Genomic DNA, 13,500 nt, shown 5'->3' on the forward strand with positions numbered 1-13,500 from the left:
TGATGATTTATGTGCATTTATTTTGTATCCTGCAACTTTGCTAAAGTTGTTGATTATTTCTACCAGCTTCTTAGTTGATTCTCTAGGATTTTTTAAGTATACCATCATATCGTCTGCAAAGAGTGATAGCCTATTTTGATACCTTTGATTTCTTTTTCTTCTCTAATTGCTACTGCTAGTGTTTCTAGTACTATGTTGAATAATAGAGGTGATAATGGACATCCTTGTTTCACACCTGATCTTATTGGGAAGGCTTCCAATTTATATATATAAATATACTGTTTATTATTTTTAGGAAGCGTCCTTCTATTCCTATACTTTTCAGTGTTTTCAATAGGAATGGATGCTGTATTTTGTCAAAGGCTTTTTTCAGCATCTATTGAGATAATCATGTGATTTTTGTTTGTTAGACTGTTGATATGGTCAATTATGTGGATGGTTTTCCTAATGTTGAACCATCCTTGCCTTCCTGGTATAAATCCCACTTGATCATGGTGGATGATCTTCTTAATTACATGCTGGAGTCTCTTTGCTAGTATTCTATTTAAGGTTTTTGCATCTATGTTCATTAGGGAGATTGGTCTGTAGTTTTCTTTCTCTGTTTTTGATCTCCCTAGTTTTGGAATCAGTACCATATCTGTGTCATAAAAGGAATTTGGTAGGACTCATTCTTTGCATATTATATCAAATAATTTGTATAGTATTGGGATTAGTTGCTCTTTGAATGTCTGATAGAATTCACTTGTGAATCCATCAGGCCCTAGCAATTTTTTGTTGAGGAGTTCTTTGATGTCTTGTTCAATTTCTTTTTCTGATATAGGATTATTTAGGTATTCTATTTCTTCTGCTCTTAATCTAGGCAATTTATATTTTGTAAATATTCATCCATATCTCTTAAATTGTTATATTTATTGCCATATAATTGGGCAAAATAGTTTTTAATGATTGCCTTTATTTCCCCTTCATTAGAGATGAGGTCTCCCTTTTCATCTTTGATACTGTCAATTTGGTTTTCTTCTTTCCTTTTTTTTTTATTAGATTGACCAGTACTTTGTCTATTTTATCTGTTTTTTCAAAATACCAGCTTCTAGTCTTATTTATTAATTCAATAGTTCTTTTACTTTTGATTTTATTAATTTCTCCCTTGATTTTTAGTATTTCTAATTTAGTTTTCATCTGGGGATTTTTAATTTATTCGATTTCTAGTTTTTAAGTTGCATGCCCAATTCATTAATCTCTGCCCTCCCTAATTTGTTAATATATGCACTCAAGGATATAAATTTCCCCCCAAGTACTGCCTTGGCTGCATCCCACAGAGTTTCGTAGGATGTCTCATCATTGTCATTCTCTTCAATGAAATTGTTGATTGTTTCTTTGATTTCTTCTTTGACTAGCTGGTCTTGGAGAATCTTATTATTTAATTTCCAATTAGTTTTTGATTTGCCTGTCCAGGTGCCCTTACTAATTATTATTTTTATTGCATTATGATCTGAGAAAGTTACATTTATTATTTCTGCTGTTTTGTATTTGTTTGCAATGATTCTATGCCCTATTACATGATCAATCTTTGTGAATGTTCCATGTGCTGCTAAAAAGAAGGTGTATTCCTTTTTGTCCCTATTTATTTTTCTCCACATATCAACTAAATCTATTTTTTTCTAGGACTTCATTCACCTCTCTTACCTCTTTCTTATTTATTTTTTTGTTTGATTTATCTAGATCTGAAATTTATTCATTTAGATCTCCCACTATTATGGTTTTACTATCTATTTCCTTCTTGAGCTCTGCCAGTTTCTCCTTTATGAATTTGGATGCTATGCCACTTGGTGCATATATATTGAGCAGTGTTATTTCCTCATTGTTTATACTGCCTTTAATCAGGATGTATTGACTTTCCCTGTCCTTTTTAATCATATCTATTTTTACTTTGGCTTTGTCAGAAATCACAATAGCCACTCCTGCCTTCTTTTTCTCATTTGACGCCCAAAATATTTTGTTCAAGCCTTGAACCTTAAGCTTGTGTATGTCCACCCGCCTCATATGTGTTTCTTGTAGACAACATATGGTGGGATTTTGGTTTCTAATCCACTCTGCTATTTGCTTCTGTTTTCTGTGAGAGTTCTTCCCATTCACATTCAGCGTTATAATTATCAGGTGTGCATTTGCTGACATTTTTGTATTCTCCCCTATTCCTACCCCTTCTTCTTAAACTATTTCCTTTTAAACCAGTGGTTTGCTATTAAGCTGGTATCCCTTATACCCTCCCTTGATTGACTTCCCTTTCTACCCTCTCCCTTGTTATTCACCTCTTTTTGTTTTTGAAGGCCTAATAAATTCCCTCCCCCTTCTTCTCCCCTCTCTTTTTTGACCTCCCCACTCCCCTGCTCCCCTTGGTTTATCCCTTCTGTCTTCCTCAGTAGGGTTAAATAGAGTTTTATATCCCAATGGATAGTATAGCTACTCTTCCCTCTCCGAGTTGATTACACTGAGAGTAAGGTTTAAAAATTACCTCTTGATGCTCTTTTCCTCTCCTTCTTATAATAGTATTTGTCCCCTCCCCATCCCATGCCCTCTTTTTGTGTAATAGAATATCCTATTTTTCTTATTCTCTCAAGTTTCTCCTGGTGTCCCCCTCCATTCACCCTCCTCTTTCCCACCCCCCATATCATCTTAGACCATTTGGCACTCCACCCTCTCCCCATAAATCATTCTTCCGACCACTATAATAGTGAATACTTAATAGTGAATAGAATTCACTGCAGAGAATTATACATAGCATTTCTCCACATAGGAATACAGATAATTAGATCTTACTGAGGCCCTTAAAAAGGCAAATTTAAAAAATTATGAATTTTCTTTCTTTCCCCTCTGTTTCTTATTTACCTTTTCATATTTCTCTCGATTTTTGTGGTTGGATATCAAACTTTCCATTTAGTTCTGGTTTTTTCTGTGCAAATACTTGGAAATCTTTAATTTTGTTAAATGCCCATACTTTCCCCTGGAAGTATATAGTCAATTTTGATGGGTAGTTGATCCGTGGTTGCAGGCCCAGCTCTCATGCCTTTCTGAATATCATATTCCAAGCATTGTGGTCTTTTAGAGTGGAGGCTGTGTGATCCTGATTGGTGCTCCTTGATAGTTGAATTGTCTCTTTCTGTCTTCTTGTAAGATTTTTTCTTTTACTTGCAAGCTCTTGAATTTGGCAATTATATTCATGGGCGTTGTCTTCTATGGATAGAGTGTGGAAGGTGATCTATGGATCCTTTCAATGTCTATATTGCCTTCTTGTTGTAGAATTTCAGGGCAATTTTGCTTAATAATTTCTTTTAGTGTGGAGTCCAAATTTCTATTAATTTCTCCCTTTTCAGGGAGACCAATGATTCTCAAATTGTCTCTTCTAGACCGGTTTTCTTGGTCTGTCACTTTCTCATTGAGATATTTCATGTTTCCTTCTATTTTTTCAGTCTTTTGGCTTTGTTTTATTTGTTCTTGTTGTCTTTAGAGATCATTAGCTGCTAATTGTTCAATTATGGCCTTTAAGGACTGGTTTTCAGCTATAATCTTTTGGTTTTCCTTTTCAATCTGGTCATTTCTGGTCTTCAGTTGACTTGCCTCACTTTCCAATTGCGAAATTCTGCCTTTTAAACTGTTATTTTCTTGCCTGATTTCCTTTTGAGCTATTTCCCATTTCTCTGACCAAATCTTTTCCAACTTTCTTGTCATCTCAGTTTTGAACATTTCAAGAGCTTGTGACCAGTTTTCATTATCTTGGGAGGGTTTGGATGTGATTGCTTGTTTTTTCTCCTCGGTAGTCTGGATTTTCTCCGTGTAAAAGTTGTTGAGTGTTAAAGATTTCTTCTTTTTGTTATTAATCTTTCTCTCTCTCTTCTGGACTTCCTGATTCTGGGTAGCCATCATTAGCCCAGCAGCTTCTCAGCTTTATCCTCGCGGTCAGGGTCTGTCTGCGGTCTTTTGGCTCCTGAGGTCTGAGGTCTTGTTTTTTCCAAGGTCAAGCCCCCTGGTGGACTCTTTGCTTGATCCTCTGCAGGAGGTTCCTTCACAAGTCTCAGGGCGCTGCTTCCACAGTCGTATACCCGTCTGTACTCTCAGTTAGTTGTTTTTGATGAAAAATGCTATATGTTTTCTTCAGTTATTTTAGTCTTTGAATATTTCTTGTTTTCTCAAACAAAATATTATTTGGTTCACTTTAATTTTCAAATATGTCTAATGCTTGGATAAAGTTTTGAGTTTTTTTGTTCTAAGCTGCAGGCCAGATCCAGGCTGTAGTTTGATCATCACTGCCTTAAGCAATTCCCTAATCACTGAACCCCCACGTCCAGATGTATAAGTATGATATAAGGTAGATTATTATTAGGATAGTGATCAACTGTAAGCTACTCTTCAAAAATTTCAACAGAAGTAACTTTCACTAAAGTAGATCAGTTCAGTGGAACTAGTAGGCCATTAGAATGTAAGGTCCTTGACAACAGAGATTATTAATGATTGAATGGGAAATAAAGTTAGTATTTTATTTGGAACAGAAACTTTTTGAGAAGAAATCTGGAATTAAAAAAATCTCAAATAGTTTTAGAGTTCTAGCAGAGCTAAACTGAAGTATATGTAAACTAAGAATAGACATTTTCATTTCCTATAACCCCCATTTAGAAGATGGAGAATCCATATTCTGCCAACTTTTATACAGGGTGGTATGGTGCTTCTGTAAGATGGGCCTGACAAGCTGGCCCAAGATTCCTAGATGGTAAATGGATCTAGGCTGAGTGAGGATAAGGATGCTTCAGTGGCCACCAAGGTGTGCTGATTACCACCAGGGCTTGTGAATGTTCAGCTCAGCTAAACACTTGACCCCACAAACAGTGCCCAAGCCAAAGTTATCAAATGAGAAGCTGTATATTGTTCACACAGCTCCTCTGGTTACTTGGCTTGGGGTTAGGTTAGAGGGTAAAGGTTTGTAGTAAGAATAGTTATTGGTATTGAGTTGGATAGCACCGAATAACTGTGATTTGGTAAAATCCCCTTTCCCCTTTGGCAGTAATGGCACTTGCTCTTGGAATGAAACCAGTCTTCACTTGAGCTATGTTTCAATGGGTTTAATGCTATAATTCAAAGGGGTAGGATTCAGGATAAGGAAAGTAGTGTTGGGGATGGCTAAGCTAAACCTATGGGAGTTAGATTAGGCTAATCAATAAGTAACAAGTTGGCAGCCAGATAGAGAGGCTTCTCTCCCTCCAAGACCCTGGTCAGACCCAGCCGTGGCCTAGACCAAATGAAAGGAGGGGATTGTGATATTCCTCTTGATAGCAGGTGTTGATGTTTATCTCTCAGCCTTGTTCAATAATAGGTCAATTGATATTATGAGACAATCAGGTACAGGTGCAGGTCTATATGCAGATCTATAGGCCTACCCACCCTTCACCACCCAAATCCTTCTCGAAAACGAGACCCTGAAGTCTTCTGCCCCTGGACTTTTAGAGTGGTGGTAGCAACTATCTTTTGCCCTTGGCTCATGCCATCTGGGTAAATTCTAAATTCTATAACTGATGATCTGTCACTCAAGTTGGTCTCCATCTTCTTCCCGTAAGTTACCTATTACACACCTGAGTATGGATATTGCCAGACTTTGTTTTTTTTTCCTACATATTCTTTCATGATGACCTTAACAGCTTCCATATTTTCAGTTGCCTTTTGGACTTTTCTCATAAAATCAACATCTCTAAAACAGAATTCCTTATATTTCACCAAAACCACTCTTTTTCTAAATGTGCCTATTACTTAGAGCACCACCAACTTCCCAAATTAACTAAATTCTCAGTCTTGGAATCAGTCATATCTGACTAATCAGCTTTTCTCACTTCAATTATCTAATTGCCAGATCTTAACAATTATGCTTCAAAAGTATATGTGTATATCTATCTATCTATCTATATGTTCATATATATATATTTTTTTCTATATCTATATGTCTATACATATCCTTCTGTGATATAGTAGGAGGAATATTATCTACCAGTGTCTTCCATTGGGTCAGTTGTTGCAGATCATTTTCTTAAAAAGTACTAAATCATAGTGGATACTTAATTGGCTTGGGAGATTTGAAATCTTTTGATGTAACTCCTGGCCTCCTGAGTGTAAAAGTTATGAAGAACTCCAGCTCTTAGTTGATAATTGACCAATGGATCATCATGGACAACTCAAAAGCTGAAAAGAAGTGATCAGCTGAGTCAGCATATTGGCTTTTTTTTAATATCCAGGAGGATATTAAATATTCTTTCCTTGCTATGGCTAAGTAATTAACCTTTTTTGTCAGCTATTAGATTGGTTGCTAGTGTCTCATTTCATTTCACTCTTCAACCAAAAAGACTAGGATACTGACCTAGTAGCCCTGGGGATATGGCCATCACCTTAATTCAAGTCCTTTCTACCTTTTACCTGAACAATTGCATTGACCTCAAATGTGGCCTAAAATTGGTATTTTTGTCTCAAAACTCTGCTCACTCCAATCAATTGCCCACTCAGCTGACAAAATTATATTCCTAAAGTCTTATTTGTGCACTGGTCAGTCCTTTTCCAATGAAATCCTGAGTATCCCATTACTTCTAGAATCAATTCAAAGGCCTGTTATTCAAACTCTTCACATTCTTGAAATAACCTGTTTTTATTCTACATTCTCTCTCATCACTGGTGACAGTATAATGTACTGCAATGATGTCAAACTCAAATAAAAATGGATCCCTACAGGCTACTTTGTCTACATTTTGACTTTAAAAAGTCCAAAATAATCTATGTTGTATTTTCATTTAAATAATTTTATATATTATATTTTAATCTAATATTAGTGTTTGACATTAGTATGATGAATAGAATGTTTGCCTTGAAATCAGCAAGTGATTTGACTTATTAGTTCTCAAGAAAGCTCTCTAAGACTATAAATTGCATAGAATGTTCTGAACTGCTTGATTACATACCAGTAAAATCACAGATCAAATCAACCAAACTGACCTTTTTAGTGTTCCTCATACATAATACTACATCTATCTTTGGGTCTTTATGTAGGCTTCCCTTTATGCCTAGAATGCAAATTCGTTGTTGTTGTTGTTGTTGTTGTTGTTGTTGTTGTTGTTGTTGTTGTTGTTGTTGTTGTTGTTGTTCTTCTTCTTCTTCTTCTTCTTCTTCTTCTTCTTCTTCTTCTTCTTCTTCTTCTTCTTCGTTTTTCTTCTTCTTTTCTTCTTCCAAAATCAGCTCAAATACTACGCCTTCTGTGATTTCTTTTTTGATACCCACAATTGCTAGTGTTCTTTTCTCAAAAAATTATATTTATATTGTATATAGTTAATTTTCACATACTTATATGTATACATATGGTCTCATTGATAGAATGAGAGCGGAATTGTTTCATTTTTATCTTTGTAGCTCTAATGCCTGCCAAATAATTAGGAAGGAAGGAAACAAGCATATATTAATCTTCTACTATATGCTAAGTACTGTGGTAAAGACTTTCCAAGTGTTATCTCATTTAACCCTCACTATAACCTTAAGAGGTAGGTGCTATTATTATTCCCATTTAGCAGTTTAAGAAACTGAGGCAATAGAGGCTAAGTTACTTACTCAGAGCCACATAACTGGCATCTAGAGCCAGATCTAAACTCAGGTCTTCTGAGCTCCAGGCGCAGTGTTTTATCCACTCTACCTCCTAACTACCTTTGAAGTTACTTTGAATAAAAGTTGATTGATTGATTCTCCCCTTCTCAAGCTCACCAAGGGCTCATTTATTTCAAATTGTATATGTTCTAATGCCATTTCTAGACAATGAAATAATTTTTATAATTTTAAAAAGTTAAACAAAATACTCCTCCTATTTCACTTTCCTCAGCTTTAAGATTAGAGGGTTGTATTATATGATAGCTAAGGCATTCCCAACTCCAAAATTCTATGACGCTAGGTCATTTTGACTGAATTTGATCCACTTTAACTATTCTCATAATTACATTCCCATTTTTATAAGAATATAACTGATAATATAGTGAGTTTACCATTGAAAATTGCTACCTTAGGTTGCCTTGACAAATTATATATAAGGACTAATTTGATAACCTTAGCTTTTTCCTAATTCAGAGCTGGATCCTCAGTTCAGGTTAATCTATTATAGCTTTTCCAGTTCAGCAAAGCATAAAATTATCATTCTTTTCAGCCTTCCCCAACTCCATCATTTTCTCACACTCTATAAAAAAATTAATTTTTAGTATAATATGCTATAGGAGTTTTGAATTTCCCATTTTGGAGGATACCTGACACTGTCATGGATCTTTTGATTTTTAGGTTTATTTTTTTTAATTTATGCATCTCCTGTGTTTCTACTGTGGAGAGGAGAGATATTCAAATGGACTCTTGTCTCAGAATTCTCCTGTTCGTGACATTTTGAAAAGTGGGACCAAGTGTTTTAGAGAATTTCTAGGGAAAGAAAACTAGAAAAATTGTGTTCAAGTAGAGAGTTGGAGTTTGGTATGTAAAGTTTGAGAGTTTGTGTCTCTAAAGCCCAACAACTTCATTAGCATTAGTAGCAGTGAAGTCCCCACAAGGTAGTCAAGGAACATACCAGAGAACCCTTTTCAGTTCTCAACCCAGTCCCTTTTGTGTAGTCCCAATTTGTCCTCTCCACATTAAAACCCCTTATGGAAAAGAAAGAACAGGGTTGAAAAATTATCTTGTAGGCTCCCTGCCTTTTTCCTGTGGGGATTCTGACTGCTGCTACTAATACTGATGAAGTTATTGGGCTGCAGAGAGTTTACTCCCTACTACTAGGAGTTATGGATGAGCTCTCTGGGGTTTGGGTAGGAAAGTCAGTTTATTTATTATAAATTAATTGGTCCATGAACTCTCTCAGTGATCAAAGACAAATGCATTGAGCATCTTGAGTTACTAAATTCAATTTTGGAATCTCATTATTCATCTCTCCCTAGAGAGCCCACAAATTGGTGAAAACCTAATGAAAAAGTGGGCTAATATTTTTCAGTTCTTCCCTGATCCTCCTCTTGATGATGGGAAAATTAGCATACCTATTCACAACATTCCAATATTTTTACTGATCTAGATGGGAGAAATCAGGTTAGGCCTGGTTAAGATTAACATGGTTTATCCTAATGGGGGAATCAAGGACATGGCCATGCTGCCCCTAGGATATATTTGGCCAAAACTAGTTTGTTTGTTTTTTACTTGACAGGATGAAACTTACATTCTCAGTCTTAATTATCTCTATTTTAGAAGCTACTTTGGGGCAAGGAATATATATATATATATATTTTTTTTAAACCCTTGTACTTCGGTGTATTGTCTCATAGGTGGAAGATTGGTAAGGGTGGGCAATGGGGGTCAAGTGACCTGCCCAGGGTCACACAGCTGGGAAGTGGCTGAGGCTGGGTTTGAACCTAGGACCTCCTGTCTCTAGGCCTGACTCTCACTCCACTGAGCTACCCAGCTGCCCCATGGGGCAAGGAATATAAAGTATAATCCTAGATGTGCCTGATAAAAGAATGAGGAAAAAGTCTTGAAAAATGTGTTCAGAATTTAATGGTATGGAAGTAAGAATAAATCTTCTGACACACTGAAGACATCAAACATCATTCTAAGATTAAATTGACTATATACTAAAAGACAGGAAATGATAGGTTACTGATTACTAATGCAGTAATAATTTTCCAATCAGTTGTCTATATATTTAAATTATCTACACAGAATAAGAAGGATATGATCAAACAGGTTGCTAATAACAAAATGGGAAAGGGATAAAGTAAAAAACAACATTATAGACCATCATCAAAAACTCATTATAGATCATCATCAAAAACTTAGTCCATATAAAGCAAGTTCCACTATCTGAAAGTCAAGAAAAGCAAAAAATCATCCTGTAACCAAACATTGGATATCTTAAACAAGAAAGAGAATGGCTAAGGTCAATAGTAGATATAAGCTTAATATAAGAGAATAGGATGTTCGAACATTATAAGTAAAATCAACTCATAAACATCTAAATCATAAAGAGGCAAATAAATCTGCAAAATCTTGGTTTTACATTCAAATCACCTTTCTAGCCTTTTTATACTTTACACTGACCCATCTACTGTTTTATTCAATGACACTAACTTTATTATTCCTCAACAAGACACTCCATTTTCCAATTCTGGGCATTTTCACTGGCCAGAATACTCCTTCTCTTAGTTTCTACCTCCTGGCTCCCTTTGATTCCTTTAATTCATAACCAGAATCCCATTTTTACAAGAGGCCTTTCCCAAATATCTTCCCTCTGTTGATTATTTCCTATTTTGCATAAACAGATATTTGCACATAATTATTTTCATGTTGTGTCCCCCATTCAGTTGTGAGTTTCTAGAGAGCATGTATTGTTTTCTATCTTCTTAACATAACGCCTAGCATAGAGTAGCTGATTATTGTTTATCAATTGACTGATAAACAAGAGGGAAAACTACAACTAGAACAAAATTGAGCAAGTCAGTCAATATTTCTATAACAAGCTATTTTTGTCACTAATAACAATGAAACCATCACATTTGTACTCAAAAACATCCATCTTCGTTGTACTATAATGACAATGACAGCCTTAAAGATGAGACCCATAAAAACAGCTGAAGCAAAGTAGAAAGATAAGAAAGAAGTACCTGAGGCTATAAAACTATAGCTCCCTGATTTTTTTAAGATACTGGAAACAGAGAAAGATGCTAGACAATTAAATACATCGATGGTATTATTACAAAAAAACCCCAAACAGACAGGACTTTAGTAACTAGCAGTATATAAATCATCTTTCTGGTTTCTATAAAACCTCTTTGAGAACGTTCTATATGGGAGATGAAGTGATTCTGCAAGAAACTTTGATAAGGCAAGTTTTCACAAATGATTTAAGAGCATATCTTCAAAGTCACAAATTAACAGCAAGGTGTAGAACATGTGTCAGACCACCAGTTATATTCCTGAATGGACTTAGTAGCTGATTAAAATGTAACTGATTGGCTCTCAGTTCTTAGTTAAGATGGCGGCAGAGTAAAAAGCAGCTGCTTAACCTTTCCTAACCGAAACATATAGGACTCTTCAAGAAGCCATAAAAACAAATCCAGAGGAACAAAGGGACCCCACAATAGGGCACAGCATTGGAGGTATGTGGAATCGGGGCATTTCCATGCTATAAAGGGGTGAAACAGCTCTCACTGAAACGTGAGCTGAGCAACCCCCTCCCTCACCCCACACCACCTACAGTGCCAAAGCCAGTGCACAAGACTTAGAGCAAGTTTGGGGCACGCATTAAGTCCTTGGCAGCTATCTGGGGTCATCAGGGCCTGCTCCTGAGAGCAGCAAGACTTAAGACCCCAAGAGGCTAAAGAATGTGCGTGGATTTTGAACACAGACCCTGAGCGCAGGCATGAGTATGGGTACAGACTCAAGCCCAGACACGGATCCTGATCTCAGGCATGGACTCAGATCTTGAGCACAGGTGTGGACATTGAGTGGGGACCCAGTACAGAAGGGGTTCATAACTGTGGAAGCAAAGCCCTGAGACTGTTAAATGAGCCTCAGACAGAGGAAGAAGCAAGGGGACCACCAGGAGGCTTGACCTTGAGAACAACTAGACCTGAGACCTCAGGAGCCTAAAGAGCACAGACAGACCCTGAGTGTGAGGATAAACCTGAGAGGGCACAGGGCTAACAGTGTCAAGCCAGAGACAAGAACCCCAAAAGAGAAAGATCATCAAGAAGAAATCGGTAATACTCGACAACTTTTACACAGAAAAAATCCAGACAAAAGAGCAAACAGCAGAGGAGAACAAACAAGTAATCCTATCCAAACCTTCACAAAATAATGAAAACTGGTCACAAGCTATTGAAGAGTTCAAATCTGAGATGATGGGAAAGATGGAAGAGATTTGGCGAGAGAAGTGAGAAATAGCTCAAAAGGAAATTAACAGGTTAGAAAACAGAAACTCTCAATTGGAGAAAGATGCCCAAAATCAAATGAAATGGTAAGCAAATAGGAAACCAAAATCTGGCAAGAAAATAACAGTTGAAAAGGCAGAATTTTGCAATTGGAAAGTGAGGCTCAGAAATCAAATGAACTGATAAGCAAATTGAACACCAGAAATGACCAGATTGAAAAGGAAAACCAATCCCTAAATGCTAGAATTGAGCAATTAGAAGCTAATGATCTCTCAAAACAGCAAGAACAAATAAAACAAAGTCAAAAGACTGATAAAATAGAAGGAAACATGAAATATCTCAAGGAGAAAGTGACAGACCAAGAAAACAGGTCTAAAAGAGACAATCTGAGAATCATTGGTCTTCCGGAAAAAGCAGAAATTAAAATAGAAATTTGGACTCCATACTAAAAGAAATTATTCAGCAAAATTGCCCTGAAGTTCTACAACAAGAGGGCAATAGAGACATTGAAAGCATAGATAGATCACACTCTACACTAGACCCAGAAAAGACAACCCACAGGAATATAATAGCCAAATTCAAGAGTTTCCAAGTAAAAGAAAAAATTTTACAAGAAGCCAGAAAGAGACAATTCAGATATCAAGGAGCACCAATCAGGATCACACAGGATTTGGCAGCCTCCACACTAAAAGACCACAAGGCTTGGAATATGATATTCAGAAAGGAAAGGGAACTGGGTCTACAACCAAAGATCACCTACCCATCAAAACTAACCATATACTTCCAAGGGAAAGTTTGGGCATTCAGAAAGATAGAAGATTTCCAAGTATTTGCACAGAAAAGATCAGAACTACATGGAAAGTTCGATATCGAACCAAAAAAATCAAGAGAAACATGAAAAGGTAAATAGGAAACAGAAGGGAAAGAAAGAAAAGTCGTATTTTTTAAATTTGCCTCTTTAAGGGCTTCAATATGATATAATTATTGGTATTCCTATGTGGAGAAATGTTATGTATAATTCTCTGTAAGGAACTCTAGTCACTATTATAGTATTCACTGTTATAGTAATTAGAAGAATTATTCATAGGGAGAGGTTGGAATACTAAATGGTCTAAGATGATATGGAGGTGGAAAAAAGGGAAGTGAATAGTAGAGGACACCAAGAGAAACTTGAATGAATAAGAAAAATAGGATATTCTATTACACATAAAGAGGGCATGGGAAGGGGAAGGGATGAATACTATTATAAGAAGGAGAGGAAGAGAGCATTAAGAGGTAATATTTAAACCTTACTCTCAGAGTAATTAACCCTGAGAGGAAAGAGTAGCTTTATCCATTGGGATAGAAAACTCTAACTAACCCTACTGAGAAAGTCAGAAGTTTTAAACCAAGGGGAGCAGGGGAATGGGGAGGTCATAAAAAGGAGGGGAGAAGAAGGGGGAGGGAATTCATTAGGCCTTAAAAATAAATAGGGGCAGCTGGGTAGCTCAGTGGAGTGAGAGTCAGGCCTAGAGACAGGAGGTCCTAGGTTCAAACCCGGCCT

General features: G+C 36.4%; 1 protein-coding gene across 1 annotated transcript in view; it reads left to right on the forward strand.

Annotated features, from left to right (window-relative positions):
• Window positions 1-13,500, forward strand: part of TMEM232 (transmembrane protein 232) — a 217,906-nt gene that overhangs the window by 71,332 nt on the left and 133,074 nt on the right. The gene's annotated exons all lie outside the window — the stretch shown is intronic.

The sequence above is a fragment of the Gracilinanus agilis genome, chromosome 1 (genome assembly GCF_016433145.1).
Source record: "Gracilinanus agilis isolate LMUSP501 chromosome 1, AgileGrace, whole genome shotgun sequence".
Classification (NCBI taxonomy): Eukaryota; Metazoa; Chordata; class Mammalia; order Didelphimorphia; family Didelphidae; genus Gracilinanus; species Gracilinanus agilis.